Source organism: Daktulosphaira vitifoliae, unplaced genomic scaffold, assembly GCF_025091365.1.
Source record: "Daktulosphaira vitifoliae isolate Bord-2020 unplaced genomic scaffold, ASM2509136v1 Scaffold_1, whole genome shotgun sequence".
In the NCBI taxonomy this organism is placed as follows: Eukaryota; Metazoa; Arthropoda; class Insecta; order Hemiptera; family Phylloxeridae; genus Daktulosphaira; species Daktulosphaira vitifoliae.
The window spans coordinates 36,359,335-36,378,339 of record NW_026099572.1 but is presented as its reverse complement, the minus strand read 5'-3'; the positions used below and the strand labels follow the sequence as shown (position 1 = coordinate 36,378,339).

Sequence of the window (19,005 nt, the reverse complement as noted above, 5' to 3'; positions counted from 1 at the left end):
ATTTTATTACTAATAGTTTAAACCCCGAGGCGACTCACTGCACATGCATGTACATTTTATTTGAATGAAAAAGCCATTTAAAATTATTTTTATTATTACGGTACCCGAAGGAAAATACTTAAAGTGTAGGTCACAGAGCTTTTACGGAAAATGTTATTTCAGATTAAATTGAACCAACTCATTCGTCAATGAACCTAGAACTTGTGTACCTATTATCAGATAATTAATATTTAATTATTAATTGTATGCACTCGATTAGTTAACAGGAAATTAAAATTTCTGGTTTGGAAATATTTATTTTCAAATTATTCGTAAAAAAATTATTCAACGAGGTATTAAACACATTTTATTAAATAAATTTAATTTTTCTCGTACATAATCAAGCACATGTAATGAAACACAAAAATAATGAATTATTTTTAAAACACTTAGTTGGTGATTTAAATTATAACGTATGAGCGAACTTAGCAACATCGAGTACCCAATAAAGAATTAATTTTTTTTATTAAAACTAATGTATAACATCTTTGGTATTATATCAAAATTTAAAAGGTATAACGTTAAAAGTTTTCAGTTCGTGATACGAATTATTGCACATTCTATATATTACCACACAAGTATTTCAAAACAAACATATGTGAATTTTTTATATTTGTTTTATTAGATTTACAAGATTGAAAATGCACGTCTTCCATGAGCATGTGGCATGTCTGCTGAACACTCTCGTTTGCATAACATTACGGGAGATAAATAACATATATTTAGAATCAAATAATCAAACGGAGCTAGTTTCTTTATACTATTTTTATATCGGTCTAGGTTAAATTTAAAATCTTTTTTTATGTTAAAATATTAACGTGGGTGAAATGAATCAATCAATGAGCAATTTCTATAGAAAGTTTGATTTATTGTCAGATTGAACTGAATAAGTCTTAAATTCATAATAACATAACGATTATTATTGTAACTAGCTGAATGTTTCTTCCGGACACACCAAATACCTTCTTGGTAAGTACCTTGCAATGACGTCATACGGTTTGTACATAAGATAACCTACCGGCCACTTACCGCCGCCACTTTTCCTAATTAGTGCGGCCCATATTAATGGTGTACTCATCATGTATATTTACGATATTCCTGACAATAAAAAACAAGCGTTACGTCCGAATAATCAATTACATTTAGTTTATTTGTTGATCGTGTATGCAAACTTAAGCGTTTTGAAATCGTGCAAAATGCCACGTACTCTGTTAATTGGGTTATCGGGGTCACCCGAGGAGTTGCTTAAGAGAAAACAATATGTCGTTAAAAACAATAATTATTTTCTAGAATTGTGGTATCAATCTATAAAACAAACGCTATTTTCGGCAAAGGCTTGGTAATTGTGTTTTTTAAAATAAAATATGCACTTTTATAAATAGATTGTACAAGCAAAATATGGGAGCTAAATAATCAGCGACAAAACAAAATGTTCGTGGCAAAACGTTTTTCCAAGTTCATATTTGAATAACTTGGCAGTTCTCATTTAAACAATTGTATTCTCTTGTTTTCAATTTCAAACTGAACAATTTACATTCAAAACAGCACGTCCCGGTACGGTTTCGAATGTCAAAAATGATAACGAATAGAAGATAACAGACTACTGAAGCCACACTTGAATTTTGTCCAAATTGCATAGCGCCGCCAACTGGTCAAACGTATAAAATGTAAACGAGCCAACAAAATGACTGTATTTAATTGCCAGCATCAATTTCCGACAAGATTGTAAAAATATATTCTATTTACAATAGAGAGATAATGATTATAGTATAGTTAATAATACTAAGAGTAGATAACGACAGTCATCGGTTAACTATTTTATTTACTAGAATTAAATACCGAAGGGCTTAACACAATGTTATGGATAATAAATAAACGAGTGTGTCAACTAAATTTATACATACTTAATTGAATGATTGTGGTTTCTGCCAATTAAATTTATCTTCGTTAATATAGGGTTAAATCGTCACGCGGCAATAGCTAATTAAGATAATTTTTAGAAAATTTAATCGCTCATAATAAAAAACCATATAAATTCAGTATGTCGAGTGTGCCGAAATCGAGGACATTAATGCTTGTCTCACAAATTAAAATAATTTACAAAATGGTATTACATGTCAAAAACACCATATCGATATTCGGTATCGCTGTTATTGTGTTAACTAACATGTAACAAATTAAACACGTTTCACCCTTGTAATCGCCACTCTCTAGATTTTAATATAAAATTACAATTTAATCGGTTACTTGCAAGTACACAGATTAAGCGGTCGTGTTTATAACAGAGTCAAACGCCCCGTGAAATTGTTTCCATTAGTTGAATATAATAGAAAACAACGGTCATGTATAACTATGTTAAGTGTTAAGAACCACAAGGGAATTGTGTTGAAAGCCCAGACAAGAAACCAACCCAAAATTTATATTGTATTCCCTAAAGCCGTTTCAACATAACCCACTTTTCAGTCCTGAAATACTAATAGTTATTGCTATAACAGGATTATCCCTCGTTGGAAAATTTTCAAACTTTAAATAGTAAATTATTATGATTACACTTAATGCAACATCATTAATATAATTTTACGCGTCAATGATGATCATCAAACAACAGCAAAATTAAAATTAATTATATTGTGGTATATAAAAACTATTACGTCATGGACGACATCTGTTTTTTTTTGGAAGAAGCTACTGTTTTATGGCAAAATCGACGAGCGTGTTAAGCATCCTCGAGATGAAAAGTATTAAAAATGAATTAAGTCTACACTTCCACGAACCCAAACCAACCAAACATCTATAAGCAAATGTTGTAATAGTCTGAAGAACTATTAAATAACGGAATATTTACTTAAAATAATGCATTAAATAATCTAATAATATTATTGCCTTACATTTGAAAAGACCGTTTTGAAAAAAAATATCAACCAAAACACATTTGCCGCAGTCAGTGAAATATTTGAAAATAGGTTATTAGTCACAAGTGTCGATTATAGAGTTAAAATTAAGATTTTAACATTATTATTACTTTAATTACCTGCTCAATAATCGTACAAGAATAAATCTAATCTAATTAATGTAATTTTACAGTTACAGGTAAACGATAAGCTATTAAATAACGAACAAGAGCTTGTATCTAGTGATAATAAAAATATTATTCAATGACAATAACTGGCAATGGTTACACTTATATAAACACAACACCATAGACGTACGCTAATGATGTTGGGCGGTTTTTGGGAAATGCGTTTAAAAATCACTTAACGACAACTAAATAACAAGGTGTCCATTATCATAGGCATATAGACATGTTATATTATACCTACGTCAAATTCAAATTGTGTCACCAAGATAATAATAATAATTGACCAATACCAATTTGGTAGCAAACAATTTCGAATAAACGCACAATAGTACTCGAAAGCCAACAGGTTTTTATGTCAAAGTTTTCAAGAATTATCACTTAACCTTGGAAAGTTTACATCATAATAGTTGTTTTAAACTCACACAAACGTGTTACTGATGAGGATTTTTCAAAACATTTCGTCTACCCCGAAAACAGCTATGCGTTTTGTGGATGGGGGAGCTCGACCGGAAGAAAATAACACAAAAAAAATCGACAGCGACCGTTACGAACAACGGCCCAGCCGTGAGCGGACGGCTTTTGCGAAAAACAATACCGGTAGCGATTGCGTTAACATGAGCGGTGTGTTGAAACACCGGCGAAAAATCGACAACAAACAAAATAAACATACACAGACCGACACGAAAAGGCGGGCGGTAGTGATAAGACGAGGTCGACACCTGGCCGATAGTTGTTTATATTTTCAAATGTCAGCGTATCGGCGGCGAACTCAAATCGACCGTTACACCGAATTGTCACTCCATGTAAAGTACAAGCCCGTTTGGTTTTGCGTAACTTGGACGTCAACGCGTTGTACCGTATATTATCCCAAGCCATTAAGGATGTCAAAATTACGGCAGATAATTTTTATTACTGTTGTTAAAATTTATCATTGTCTTTAACTTACCCCGTTCGTTTTAAAATGCTGTTTCAGCCGATGCCTATATATAAATATTTATCCCAAAGTATTGTTTCTAAGCGCGAGGTGAGCCCCGTCGTTGTTTCTACAAAATTTCACAGCAGTAACCGGCGGACAGCTGCCGTCGTCGTCCGGTCGGTGCGACGTCCACAAAATTCACGCACACACGCAGTCGTTGTATTCAACTGGTAACAGACGTACGAATCCGCGCTCTGTTTGAGGAATGCAAAGAATGGCGTAAAGAATCCGGACAACGTACCGAAGCGACGGCGCGCGCATAGCGTGACGCACACAAACTCCAATGGTGGTGGGGATTCGAGGGTACTGGAAGTGGGTGGTATGGTGAGGAAGCGGTGGTTGTTGAAGCGCGCGTCGGTGTGTGGTAGTCGGAAAATGGAGGAGGCGGCCAGTGTGTAACGGTCACCGCAATAACAGTGTCGTTTCCCCCGTATCATTCTCAAACGGCTGATAGTCTTGTCAACCATAGTAACAGTGTTACCTTATTAAAATATCGTGCATATCTACTACACTGTATGACTACGATGCATAAAACCAGTATGCAACTTGCGCTTATTTTTACCAGACTATATATGAAAATTTTTTAAGTTGTGTTTCTTGATTACTAATGTTCAACGGTAAATCTACTAAAAAGTTCTATAAAGAAATATAAAAAAAAAAATACCAGCAATGTGTTGTAGCGATCTTATTACAAATATTTCATAATAATATTTTATTAAAATAATTATCATTACAACAAATAATATATTAATTTTTATCAAAGCACTGTTTTTATACTAATGAATTTGACTCATATTATGACCAATAATTTTAAGTTAGCATGGTAATTGTGCTATATACATAATCTAATAGTTGTGAAAGTAAACAATTAAATATGTAAAATCTTCATCGTCTAGCCCCACCTTACCCTATTAAATATTCATATTGCATACTTTTATATTTTATTAGTTAATGTTTATATATGTTATTAAATTATGACACTGGTTTAAAAACCAAAAATTAACAATCTTGTATCTAGATTGCACAAATAGTCAGCCATAAATTTAAAATAATTAGTTAATAATAATAAGAATACTCTATAAAGGTTTTAAATTTCACAATATTATGAACGAACGTACTTTATCTAAAAAAATATATATTTTAATAGAATGGACCGTCCGTACTTCAAATTATACCCGTAAGAGGCCGATACCGACTACAACGCTCAATTATCATTTTTGAAAATAAAAAAATAATACTATTCAAAGAAAAAGCTAAAAAATAAATAATCATTTGATTAACACATTTTGATCAAGTTTCAATTTTGTTTTTTTTTAATTATTATTTAATAACAATAAAATACATAACATTTTTTTTTAATTTTAGATACTTTTTAAGGGACGGTCAAACAAAAATAGTTTTTTGGTAAAACAAATATGAGAAAAGGACGTGATGAGACTATAAAATATAATTTAAAGGACTATACAAAACTGTTTACAAAAAAATTTTATTTTTACTTAAAATTTTTAAAAATAAATAAATTACAGTTAACCCTGTTTAACATTTTTATTGTAATCGTGTTGTCAACAAATTTGCAAAAATTCTATAGTAATTACGTTTAATCCTATAATATCATCTTTGGCAAACGGTTTGAAATATGTACACCGCTTTAAATATTTTAAATTAACCGGCATCTCCAGGAATTCTAACCTTCATAACAAATTAAGGGATAATATAGAGTATCGTTCTCGAGGGAATTCGAGTGAAAAATGTCGAGTTTTACATTTTTTGGGTTTGAGGCATTTTAAAATTAAATATTACTACAGCTTTATTGGTATTATTATTATTATTATTTTAAAACATAAATTTAAGCGGTATGCGTATCAAGTGTTTCATAACATCATTAAGGAGGTAATACTCGCATCGAGAATTTTTGACATATTTGCATGTTGTTTTGATTCATATTATTTCACAATAGTCGTCAGTAAATTTTTATATTTACTGTGTTTAACATTTAAAATAACACATACATTTTTATAGTTAAATTAAATGTACAACATTAATATAAACGAATGTAAACAAGATCCAGATCTGATGGCAAAGGATTGGCTATCGAACCCCCATTACCAATCTTTTTTTTTTTACATGTATTCTCTGTGCAATAATTTGTTCCGTAAACGTTTCTGGGCTGTTTTGTTGAAACATGTAACATTACAAATTGCGTTCCATAAGATTATAAAAAACGTCCCTGGGACCGTATTTTTCCAGCAATGCTAACACTTATAACTTATAACACATCTTATAACATATTTACAACAATCAAACATGATGTCCCATTCATGTTACAAAAATAACGTTTACGAAACGTTACCAATATGATGTTTAAAACTATTGTCGTAGAGATGTTTTACTAAAAACATAGTAGGTACTAATAATGTTACATTATATAACATTAAAATAAAATAATATTTTATTAAAAATGTATAAAAAACAATTAATAAAAATTTTTAAATTAGAACAATCTTAAGATTCAGAATGACTCAATGTTGAGATAGAAGCTAAATTATTTGATAGTTTAATAAAAAAACATTTACATTTAATATCACTTAAATAAATACATTTTAATTCAGACATTCTGGTAGTGTCAACAATATAAACTCCAATTTTAAAAGAAGATAAAGGCCAATCAGTAAATTCAGAACAGCCAAGGAACTATTTTACAATTAAATAAAAAGGCTTATTTTGAGGTTGAACATGATGGACCATAACAAGAATGTTATTATTGAGTATTATATATCTATCTTTTTCTTTATAAGTATTTATAGTTGTGTTTGTTTAAAAGAAGGGTAAAGAATATTATGGCATTACTTCATTACTTAAGACAGTATATTGTTTATATAGTTGAGGAGGAAGTGCATCATAAATTTTTTGTTTTTCTGTTATTCTATTAAAGATTTCTTGCAGAGGATATTTGATTGACTTAATAAATTTTTTGAGGTGTTGTAAATAGTTTTCATAACTGAAACAACTAAAATTGTCTAATGGACCATTAATAACAACATACATAGGTAAATGAATTAAACTATGAACATTATAAGATATCAAATGAGAAGCATATAAAGTACTGTAATCGATAATAAACTTTTTTAAAAACTTAGTGGCTCTTTCATTATATTTAAACAAGTTTCAGCACAAATTAAAATTTTAATTACATAAGATAACAAAAGGAAATGATAGTAAAACTTTTTTTTCAAGTTGCCCTTTAGAACAATTTGACCAGTATATAATAAAAAAGTTCGTAGTTCAGAGGCTTTATAATATTCAATTTCATCAAACACCCTTGGTAAACGGCATATCTCAGATGGTATAAAGGTCTTAATTTTAATAACTCGTTATTTATTTTATCTTTTTCTAATCTTATTTCATTGTTACCCTTCATCCAAAACTCGATTAATTTTTTTACAACACCAATACATACAACAGTATTTGTGATATTAATAGGTAACTTTATTAATGGACTATTTCCTTTATGGTAGTCTTCGTGTCTTTTAAATCTGAAGGACTCATCAAATCTTAATGGTGCATTTAAGACAGGATAAGTCATACGGTGTTCTAAATATTTACCCTAATCAATACATGATGTGCAGCCAAAATAGGCATTGAGACCTTTCACTTTAAGTAAAAATGTTTTTGCAGGGGAATTGCATGAAATATTTGAAATATTTATGATAAATAATAACCCATTTACATTTAACCCATTATCTAAAACTTCCAATATATCAATAATAAATGGATTTAAAAATTCTTCAATTAAATAAACATTTTAATGAGGCTTTTAAAATCCATTAAAAATGCCTATAGGTATAACATTTTCTTTTAACTCTAAAATTTAAAATTGAAATTAAAATCGGTTATAGCTGACTTTTAGAACTTTTAGGAACGGATAGTCCATCTATATTAATACCTATATCTAGCACATGTGATTTAATATACAACTGTGCCTTATTTTTAACTAAAATAGGTAGCAAAATATTATTTATACCTAAATGTGTGTACAATCCAATAGAAATATCAACAATATCATGAATTTTAGGGGTTTTTATTAGTGTACTAATATCTTTTGGAACATCTTAACCTTAGCTTTTTAATAATTGAAGCAAGCTATTACAAAAATTATGGGAAACTCTATACTTTACAAATAATAAACTCAATTTTTTTGCTGTACAAAAGTTGTTTGGAACATCATTATCTAAGATAGGACTTAAAGTATCATAATTGGTTATTTTTGGTCCACTAGAAGCGTTAACATACAAATCTGAGTTAATTGATTAAGTGGTTTTGTAATTTAACAAATGGTCAGGAAATATAGAATATTTTACAGGCATTAATAATTGTGGTAAAACATTGTTGACATTATCAGTCTCAATACATTTTGTGTTATTATTACTTACTACTGTTATAAAATTCAAACATATTTTTTGTTGTTCAGCTTTAAGTATTCTTAGGAAATGTCTTGAAGAAATTATTGATAAACTTTTTCTTTTCTTTGAATCACAAATCTAAAAAAAATAAACACTAATTTATTTCAGATATAAATAGTATACAGATAGTGTTAGAAAAAATTCATTCTAAAAAAGTTAATTAGATCACATTGAAATCATACTTGACAATTAGTCTTCATGTTATATGTAAATTACATAAACATGAACAATAAACAAAAATAATTTATAAATAAAAAACCCAGCACAGTGGGGTGCCATAGTGGAGACGTTGCATAGTTGGGTCCAGTATAGATTTAATCTGACAGTGATTAAAATCACTATCATAAGAAACGCTTTGATGCAAATCTGTAGATAGTGTTTAATTTTAAAAAATTGATGGATAATTACAAAAGTAACATCAACTTCTATTTCCTTAATTATACCCAGATTAGTAATTTTTTTAATTATATATTATATAATTTTTAAAATTAATTGTTTTCAAATTATTATTGATTTTATTTTTAATATGTTAAAAGTAATAATTTTGAACCTACTTTTTATTGTCCTTTAAAGTGAAAGTTTTATTAAAAAAAAAAAATGAATTAATTACCATAACAAGTAGCTCAATTTGCAAGTTTGAAATTGACATTATTAAATAGATAAAAATGAAATTGTTAAGATTAATATGCTGTCAGCAAATTTTATAATTACTATTTACAGTATATTTATCAGAAAAGTTAAATTTTTTTACTTTTTTATCGTAATAGATCACTTAAATAAAAAACATAGTAATCATTTCTAATTAACTTTTGGCGTTTCAAAAGATTTTACAATGGAAATATTCAGAATTTAATTAATTTTAATGATTATATATCTAAAAAAACCAATAAAAAAAAAAGGTATTTAATTTAGCCTATTATAAAAATAATAATTATAAAAAAATAGGACAGTGTATTGCCCTTATAAGATATTTTAAAATAAAATAAAATACAAAACTCAGGATTTTAACACAAAAATAGCATATTTTTGAATACGGTAGCCATTTGCGCATAGAAGATAGGTCGCCGAGACAAATTTTTTTTTTTAATTTTATAGTACATGACATAAGATTTAATTTGACATATGTTTAAAGGACGCCCTATTTCTGGAACACTTTCAAAAGTTAAGTTGTAAAAGTTCTATTTTTTATACAATGTTTTAAGTTTTGAACGCCTCCTATATATGGGAAAATTGTCCAATTTTAATAAAAAGTAAATTAAAAAAATTAAGTTGAAAAGTTAGTTTTTGTAAAAAAGTTACTATTTTGAATCCCCCCCCGGTGAGCAGAATTAGTGTTAGATTTTCAAAAAAATGATAACAAATGAAAAGAAATTACATAAGGTTTCAATAAAAAAATATTATTTTGATTTGTTAATATTTGAAAAAGTTATGGCAGTTTTAAGTACAAAAAACATCCCGATAGAAGATGATTTTTATCGCAATCATTACATTTTTTTTAAATTTCGACAGCCATTTGCACGTAGAAGATAAGGTGTCAGGACAATTTTTTTTTTTTTCATTTTATAGTATATAACATAACCTTTGATTTGATATATGTTTAAAGGACGCAGTATTTCTGGAACACTTTCAAAAGTTAAGTTGTAAAAGTTCTATTTTTTATACAATGTTTCAAGTTTAGAACGCCTCCTATGTATGGGAAAATTGTCCAATTTTAATAAAAAGTATGTCAAATGAAAGATGTACTTTAGAAAAAAAAAATTTGTGCTGATAATTACATTTTTCGAAAAAAAAAAACAGTAAAATTAATACCTCCTCAGCTTCACATCGAAGCTAAAAAAAAATTTAAATAATCTACAAACTGTTATTTTTATTGCTATGTTTAATTTTATAAAAGTTTATTTTAAATGTTTTTTGTTTAACCAAGAAACTACACCCATTATTTTCATTCTTACATGAAAAAAATACTTTAAATTTTACACTAACATTTGAAAATTAAGAGTAATAAATCAATTATACATTTTTTTCAATTCAGATGGGTGTTAAAATATCTAAGCTAATTAGCACTTTTGGTTTCAAAATCAGAATCCGTAAATGTATTGTTTCAGTTAACTTTAATAATCCCTGAAAAAATCATGTATAATCGAGTATATTTAAAGTATCTACATAAAGTAATCTACATTTGTAATATATTTAATTAAATAACTCTTTATAATTTTCAAGATTTCTGAACTACCAAGTGTAACATCTATTTTTCTTCGCCCAGTCCATGTGGATATAACTGCATATTCATCACTGAATATTTTTTTTAAAACTCTTATTACATTGTTTTTTGTACCACATTCACCAATACTATTTATGAAGGATTCCTACATTTGTTTAAAATTATATAAGAAGAATTAAAAAACAAGAATTCTCAAATTCTATTAGTTTTTTGTTAATAAATAATAGTTTCAAAACAAAGTCCACTTCATTCAGAATGTTAGATTCAAATGCTAATCCTTATAGCTAATCGTATAAAGTATTACAAGGGATATCTGGTTCATATGAGTGTATCTGCATTTCAATAGCTATTTCAACCTGTATTATTGCCTGCTACCAATTAGAAAAATACAGTACACATAAAAATAAAAATTGGTTTAAGTATTAATTTTGTTTAGTAATATTATATTAATTAAAATTGATGTATTAATATTTTACTAGTTACATTTTAAAAAGTTCAATTTTTATAACATTTAATTCATTGATTGTTAATATTAACTTGATTAATTGAACTATTAATAAATTATTACATATATTAATATTATTATTATTATTTAATATATACAACAATAATATACACTGGATATTGGATATAATATACTGATAATAGATTTGGAATTCTGGATTATAGATATAATATATTACATTATAAAATAATATTTGAGTTTTCAAATTAAAATTGAATTATTTCTTTACTTTAATTAGATGAAATGGCTATTATATTACCTTATTTACATTATCATGTATGCATGATGTTGAGGAACTAGCAGTGATTTGTACAGCAGGTGATGAAACGGGTGGTAGTTCATAATCTAAATTATTGAATATGCATGATGCTGACAAACTAGCTACGATTTGTATAGCTTGTGAAGTTCTAGATAGTAGTTCATATTCTAAATCTTCATCAGATTTCCTTGTCAAAAATTCAGTGAAACTTCTTGATGCATGTTTGCTGATCGGTATTACTGATAAGCTACAATTTAAATAAAAAATTATAAGAATATCTTATTTTCAAAGAAATAATAGAAATTTAAAAACAATAGGCTTACCTTCAAAATTATTACCATCAGATGAACTACTTTGGTTTTGTTTTTTTTTTGGTGCATCACACTCATTTTCTGTAGCAGAGATTTCAACTTCGACATAAAATTTGAATTACAAGTAAGATACCGATATAAAGTTCGTTTTGTTTGTTTTAATTATTTCTAACATAGTAAAAAGTTTTAAAATTAATAAGAAAATACTAAGTACTAACCACATATTTTATTTTGAATGAAGACCATAAATTCCCAGGATTATCAGCTTTAAAAAGTTCAACCTTAAAGGGAGGCCAACGCAAAACTGTACATCTGATAGATTTAATATTGTTATTTTTAACAGTGGCGATGCAATACGCGTACTACGATATAATCTTTTGTTTCTATGAAAATAACTATAACCCATCGCTTATATGATCTGGCCTAAGTGTAAATGAAAACAAAATTAGTGATATTAAATTGAAACCCAACCCTCATACATTATAGTTGGTAAATAATACATGAACTTACTTAAGAACATTTCATCTGTTGTTTCGTAGACTATAAAAATTATATTCAATATAATAAATAAAAAACACACAGTTATCTAAAAAAAGTATAACAAGTACACATTTGCGAATGCTGCAAATAAATTCGACTGCCATATATAACATTAAACGGCTGACAAAAAGGATATTAACACACACACGAATCAACAGGATGCGTCTCCAGTGAAACCATACAAAACGAATTATGTCTAATAATAGTATAATAGTTGGTAATTCTTAAAATAATAATTTTTGACAGCAAAATACATACATCACTAAGATGTTATTTTGAAACATCGTAGGGCAGTAGAATTTGAAACGTTGAAGAAATAAATAAGTTAGATATTATGGGCCGTTGCAATGAAACAGCTTTTGATTGATTTTGAATGCATCACATTGCAATGTGATGTTTTAAAAGTAACAAAAAATATGCATTCTAGAGATATTGGAAATATCATATGTTAAGTAGATAATCAAATTAGGCTAAAAATAATGAAGTGAAAGTTAATGTATTCAAAACCAAGTCACCTATAAAGGGTCCGACATAAGTAATTATCTTTTTGAAAACATGATGTGAAAATGAATCAAATTTCAATTATGTAATAAAAATTGATCACTTGTGGCTAATTAATTTTACAAATTTCAATTTTTGTTTTTTAATTACATTTTTAAAGTTTTTCAGTTTAACGGTTAAAAATAATATCTAGCAGATGACCACCTTCGGAATTGCCCAAACAGTTGTCCTCTCGTCGAAGTAGCCAATCACACGATCACAAATGTCTCCGCTAATTTCACTGATCACTAGTTTAATTTCCGTCTTAAGTTCAGCATCCGTCTGTAGTTTGCACACATAAACTTGTAACTTGACATAGTCCCATAGCAAAAAGTCTAAAAGTGTCGATTCACATGACAGTCAATAGACTTTTAAGGGCTGGTAACGACGCTGTTCGTCACCTACGCATTGTTTTGAACGCTTTGCGGCTGACCCAACTCCCAATCCTCATTTATGCAGTTCGTGGCACATTATAATGTGCCATATATTATAAGAGAGAAGACTCTGTTTTTACTCTCACTTACTTATCTCCGTTTCTCACGTTGTCGTCTCAGATTATTTTCTATTATAATATACTCTAATGTATTCTTTGCGTGTGTCTCTCTCTAGTCTTTAACTCAATTTTTTTCATAAAGTTTAAAACACACTTTTGATAAAAATAACTAACATCGTACTTAGAAATCAACATCCTTTTATAAGGCAGAAATACCTTTCTTCTTATTAATACACTTTCTTTAATTTTTAACAAACGCTTTGAATAATTTCAAATCACCAGTTGAGATTTTACCATCATCATTCCAGAGAATATCAGATAAGAGTAGTTCGAACACACTAATTACACTAATTAAGTAATAACTAGAAATCAACGTTTTTGTATTTATTATGTCTTTACGAATGATACTATTATCATTCTTTACTATTAATATTACCCCGATTAACCTTATTTTTAATTATTACAAAATCAGTAAAAATTTTAGCTGTTTCCATAGCATAAATATTAAAAGCGTCTATATTAATATTCTTTCTACTGGCAATTGCTGAAAGTATGTTTCCAAATTGTTGTACTAATTTATATCTATTCCTATTATACAAGCTGCTTTACTTCTTTGACCTGATAAATTATAAGAACATTGTGAATTTCAGCAGATGACAAAACATAAATTTATTTTACATCTTTTAGTACTCTACGCTATTCATAAATTGTTTTACAAGGCGAATAAGATTTAGTCGGGTTTTAATGGAATTTTTTAATAATTAAGCTAATAGTAGATAAAATATATATGAATCAATATAATCTTATTAGCCTTATGCACATTTATTTTTGTCCGGCGAAAAAAAAATTATATTTTTAAAATCTAGAATACTAGCTCTACAATATCGAAGTACCGATAATTGGGTAAAATAGGGTAATTTTTAGTATTGTGTATTTTAATTACCAATACGACTCAAAAAATACTCTATATTATTAAAACAATTATTACTTAATCAAAAAAAATTTTTTCGAATTTTTATTTTTTAACATTTTAACTTTACTTTAAAAAAAGAAATTTGAAAAAAATGTTTAACTTGTTAAATAGATTGAAAACAAAAGACTGTATTTGTGTTAAAATAACCGTAATATCTATACTTCAAACGATGAAAAATAATGACCCGATTAACATGTGACCTTGAAATTTCATATTTTGTCTAAGCAATTTACTAGAATTGAGTTTTCATAATTATTTTACACTTTAAAATAGGACTTACGAGCGCTTAAAATTGGACCACTGTACGAGGAAGCCAGTAAGGGGTAAATAGTATGTCACTGTTGAAGTTCCCGTATGATCACCTATCAGAGAACTAACAGCAAACAGCGCTAAGGCGACAACTGAATGATCTACTACTTTACACCATGCCTCCTCAGTACTGTATCTCTTCATAGCAATAAATAAAAAAAATGACAAAATATTATTCAATCAGACCTACTATAGAACAAAAAAATAATGGTGCCAACGTTCAAACGAAAAGTCCCACCCAAATCAAAAAGATAGTTACTTATGCCGCGCTCTATATAAATCAACGCCCTTGACTTAGATTAAGAATTTCGTGCTTATGTGTATTTTTAAAATATTACAATCGAAAATTTACTTTTTTAATTTGTCATGTGATTGCTATTAAAAAAATCAACGCTTAGCCTAAACTATCAATAGAATTCAAATTTTGCATTCAAAATTTGTATTAATTTAATACATTTTTTAGAATTAGCACCTTGGATTTTTCCATAAGTGTTACAGTTATTCAGATAAAAATGAGAACAGTTCTTAGTACCCTTTTAAAATTAAACATAGTATTTTTCACAGCCATAGAAAAATAAAAAAGTGTCTTAAATTTATTTAAGAGTAGTCTAGTCAATAATTAAAATAAAATGTTAAATTTATTCTAGTATTTTTTACTAATAAAGTAATTATGATTATATTGACAACAATTATTTATGTTAACTGTATATAGTCAGTATTACTTTCAAAAATTAAGAATGAATAAATTTAGATTTTTTGGTAAAATTGTACAAGTTATCTTATTATATAATAGAACAAGGAAAAAATTTCTGGAAAAATTACTTAGCGTGCTCGGATTTTCAAAAAATTTTTTTTTAACGAAAGTACTCGGTCATTTTATCTTTTTGTGATAAATTTGTAAGTTTAATAATATACTCTTATTATTGAAGTGTTAAGGACAAAGTTTTAAGCAATAACTTTGAAACATCTGAGTAACCTTTACCATTTTTACTAAGGATTTTTTTTGTCATTTGTGTTTGTTTTACTAATTTTGCATTACACAGTCTACACGCGTGATCTTCAAAAAGACAAATTTGGAAATTCAATTACCAATGTACTTTAATGCTTCTTGAACGTGTAGGTAGTAGATACCAATTGAAAATATTCATTTGTCACAGTGTCGCTTATACACAGAAGCTGCATTCCACAACTTTATTGTTTTAAAGCTTTACAAAATATCGATATTGTAGTTATATAACCACACCTAACAAGCAATAGAACTATAACATTTTATGTGGATGCATCAAATGTTTTTTTTAAAACATAAATCTGTTTACTTAAATTATTTTTTTGTGTAATATAACATCTAACAAGCTACATTAACCCTTAATAACATAATAAGGGCCAATTAAAGTTTTTGAGTGAAAGTACTATAAAAATGTTTTTTTTTAAGGTGGAGTATTTTATATGAAAATATGGATATAACAATAATGAGTTAATGATGGTTCGATAGTGATAGTTGTAATCTAAAAATAATAATGTTTTAATTTTTTTTTATAATAATTTAGGTACACTCGTAAATAAAAAACCCAGCACAGGGGGGTCGCGGCACAGTGGTGACTTGCATAGTTGGGTCAAGTATAATGATATCTGACAATGATTAAAATCACTATCATAAAAAATGCTTCAATGCAAATCTTTAGATAGTGTTTAGTTTTAAAAAATTGGTTGATTATTCCAAAAGCTACATGATCTGCTATTTATTTATTTATATCCTGATTAAGATAAAGTATGTCGAATAAAAGAGGGATATAAATATTATTTCTCATAAAAATAGTATTGATGTAAAATGTAAAAAATAAAATCGAGTATTTTCACACAAAAATAGCATTTGGTTGTCATTTTCACCATAAAGACAAAATAAAGTCCAAAATATTTTTTTCCATAATAATGTACATTACATTAGCTTTAATTTAAGATATATATAAAGTGTCAGACTTTCCGGAACACTTTCAAAAGTTAAGTTAAAAAATTAATTTTTTGTGAAAAAGTTGTCATTTTAAATCCCCTCCTGTGGGCAGGTAAAGGGTCAGATTTATAAAAAAAATATACCCAATGAAAGGCTAAGACATCACGCATCTATACAAAAAAAATTATATTAATCCATACATTTTTTAAAAAGTTATAGCAGTATAAAGTTAAAAATATAAAAAAGAATTTTTTTCAAAAAACGTATTTTTTTTATTAACTTTGATGTCTGTTTTCACTGTGAAGACAAAATAAAGTCCGAATGTTTTTTTTTTCACAATAAAGTATATTTTATTAGCTTTAATCTAAGATATATATAAAAGTGTCAGACTTTCCGGAACATTTTCAAAAGTTAAGTTGAAAAAGTTCTACTTTCTATATGCATTTTTTAGATTTGAACTCCCTCCGTATATAGGGAAATGGTCCGATTTAAAAAAATAAGTATGTCGAATGAAAGATCTATATAAATATTACTTTTCATAAAAAAATTGAATTGATCCATACATTTTTCAAAAAGTTATAACATTTTAAAGTTAAAAATGTAAAATATAAAATCGAGAATTTTAACACAAAAATAGCATACGGTAGCCATTTTCACCGTGAAGACAAAATAAAGTTCGAAATTTTTTTTTCCATAATAAAGTATATTACATTAGCTTTAATTTAAGATATATATATAAAAGTGTCAGTATTTCCGGAACACTTTCAAAAGTTAATTTTTTGTGAAAAAGTTGTCATGTGTGCTGTGGGCTGGTAAAGGGTTAAATTTATAAAAAAAATATACCAAATGATAGGTAAAGACATCATGCATCTATAAAAAAAATTTATATTGATTTGGTCATTTTTGAAAAAGTTATGACAGTTTTAAGTAAAAATAATTGAAAAAATGTTGAAAATTAGCAAGTTTTAAATTTTGTAATTTTTTTGGAGGTTTCCCCCATTTACGGGGACAGAGAGAAATTTTTTCAATTTTTGAGGGTAATGTCTTCGACTAGATACTATTTGTGATCTTTTGACGTATCATTGAAAGAAATCAGTTTGGTGAGAGCTGAAAAAGTGATAACAGACACAAAAAAAAAAAAAACACATCTTAGTACAACCAATACCTTCTCAGCTTCGCATCGAAGCTAAAAGTAAAATCTTTTCTTTTTCAAAAATTATAGAAAATGTTAACACGCAATTGACCTTATTTTAAATGTGATATAATGATAGTGATTATGTCAGCCAGAAACTTTTGAACAATTGAAAGGCCTACCACACACCAGATAACTTATCTTCTGAAACTTTGTTGAAAAACAAAGACTCTTTTTTACAATTTTTGATATGTTAATTTAAAATAAAATGATAACTCATAATAGAAGATTCGACTATCTATGATTACTGTTAACACACTAATTTCGAAATTGCGTAATTTTTCAACAAAAATCGAGGAAAATATATTTTTCTTATTAAATAAAACTTTATTTCATGAGTACAATTTGTATTTTTACTATGTTTCATATGTTAAATGTAAATGAACCAATATGGTAAGGCTCAGTATGAGTATAACTTGATTGGCCCCGTTTTGTACTGGAAATTTATACTGAGGTAAATGTCAAATACTTAAATATTATCAGTACAATAAATAAAATTATAGTTATCTTATAATTATATATCATATATCTTATAATTATTTTAAAAATTAATGTCAAATGATAGGGACAAGTGTCTTCAGTTATATTCATTCTAGTTCAAAGATATGTATAGATTTAATAAGAAAAAAAGATACAACATAAAAATAAATAATTAAATTATACCTTCACTTTTCTTCTAAAATTATTATGAATTGAGTTTTAGTTGCAATATAAAAATTCAATCCATCAATTACACTTTATTACCATATTCATCTGATCATTTAATATATTTTTAAATTTTGTGAACCTCGAGTGTTAAGGATACTTTGTCACAATACAATTTTGGGTGTTTTATTTCTGTTAAAGTAGGTGGACATGGTTCTATTTTACCATTTTATTCTGGTTATTTAATGTAACTGGATATAGTGTTATAGTATAACTATTATATACTGTTAAAGTGCAAAACTATGCAGAGTTACCAGTTAGAAGTATAATACCAGTACACTGAAAACCCCCCTAAAATTATCAAATGTATAACCATAATAATCCCAATATATTTTTTTAAAAATTTCAAAATAATTTTTATTGAAAGAAAAAAGTATCAAAAAAAAAGTTTTTTTACGTAATTTTATGGACATATATTGATGATTGATAATTTTACTAAAGGATTTTTTTTAGTA

The 19,005-nt window shown here is 27.3% G+C and overlaps 1 protein-coding gene across 4 annotated transcripts in view; it reads right to left on the bottom strand.

Annotated features, from left to right (window-relative positions):
- LOC126897035 (transcriptional enhancer factor TEF-1) overlaps positions 1–4,321 on the bottom strand; it is a 35,457-nt gene extending 31,136 nt beyond the window's left edge. For 3 of the 4 annotated variants that reach the window (XM_050670388.1, XM_050670391.1, XM_050670389.1), the window contains exon 1: positions 4,065–4,320. The gene's annotated coding sequence lies outside the window, so the exon portion shown is untranslated. Of the gene's footprint in view, positions 1–4,064 lie in introns of all 4 variants that reach the window. The other variant, XM_050670390.1, reaches the window with a different exon arrangement.
- Between the last annotated feature and the right edge of the window lie 14,684 nt (positions 4,322–19,005).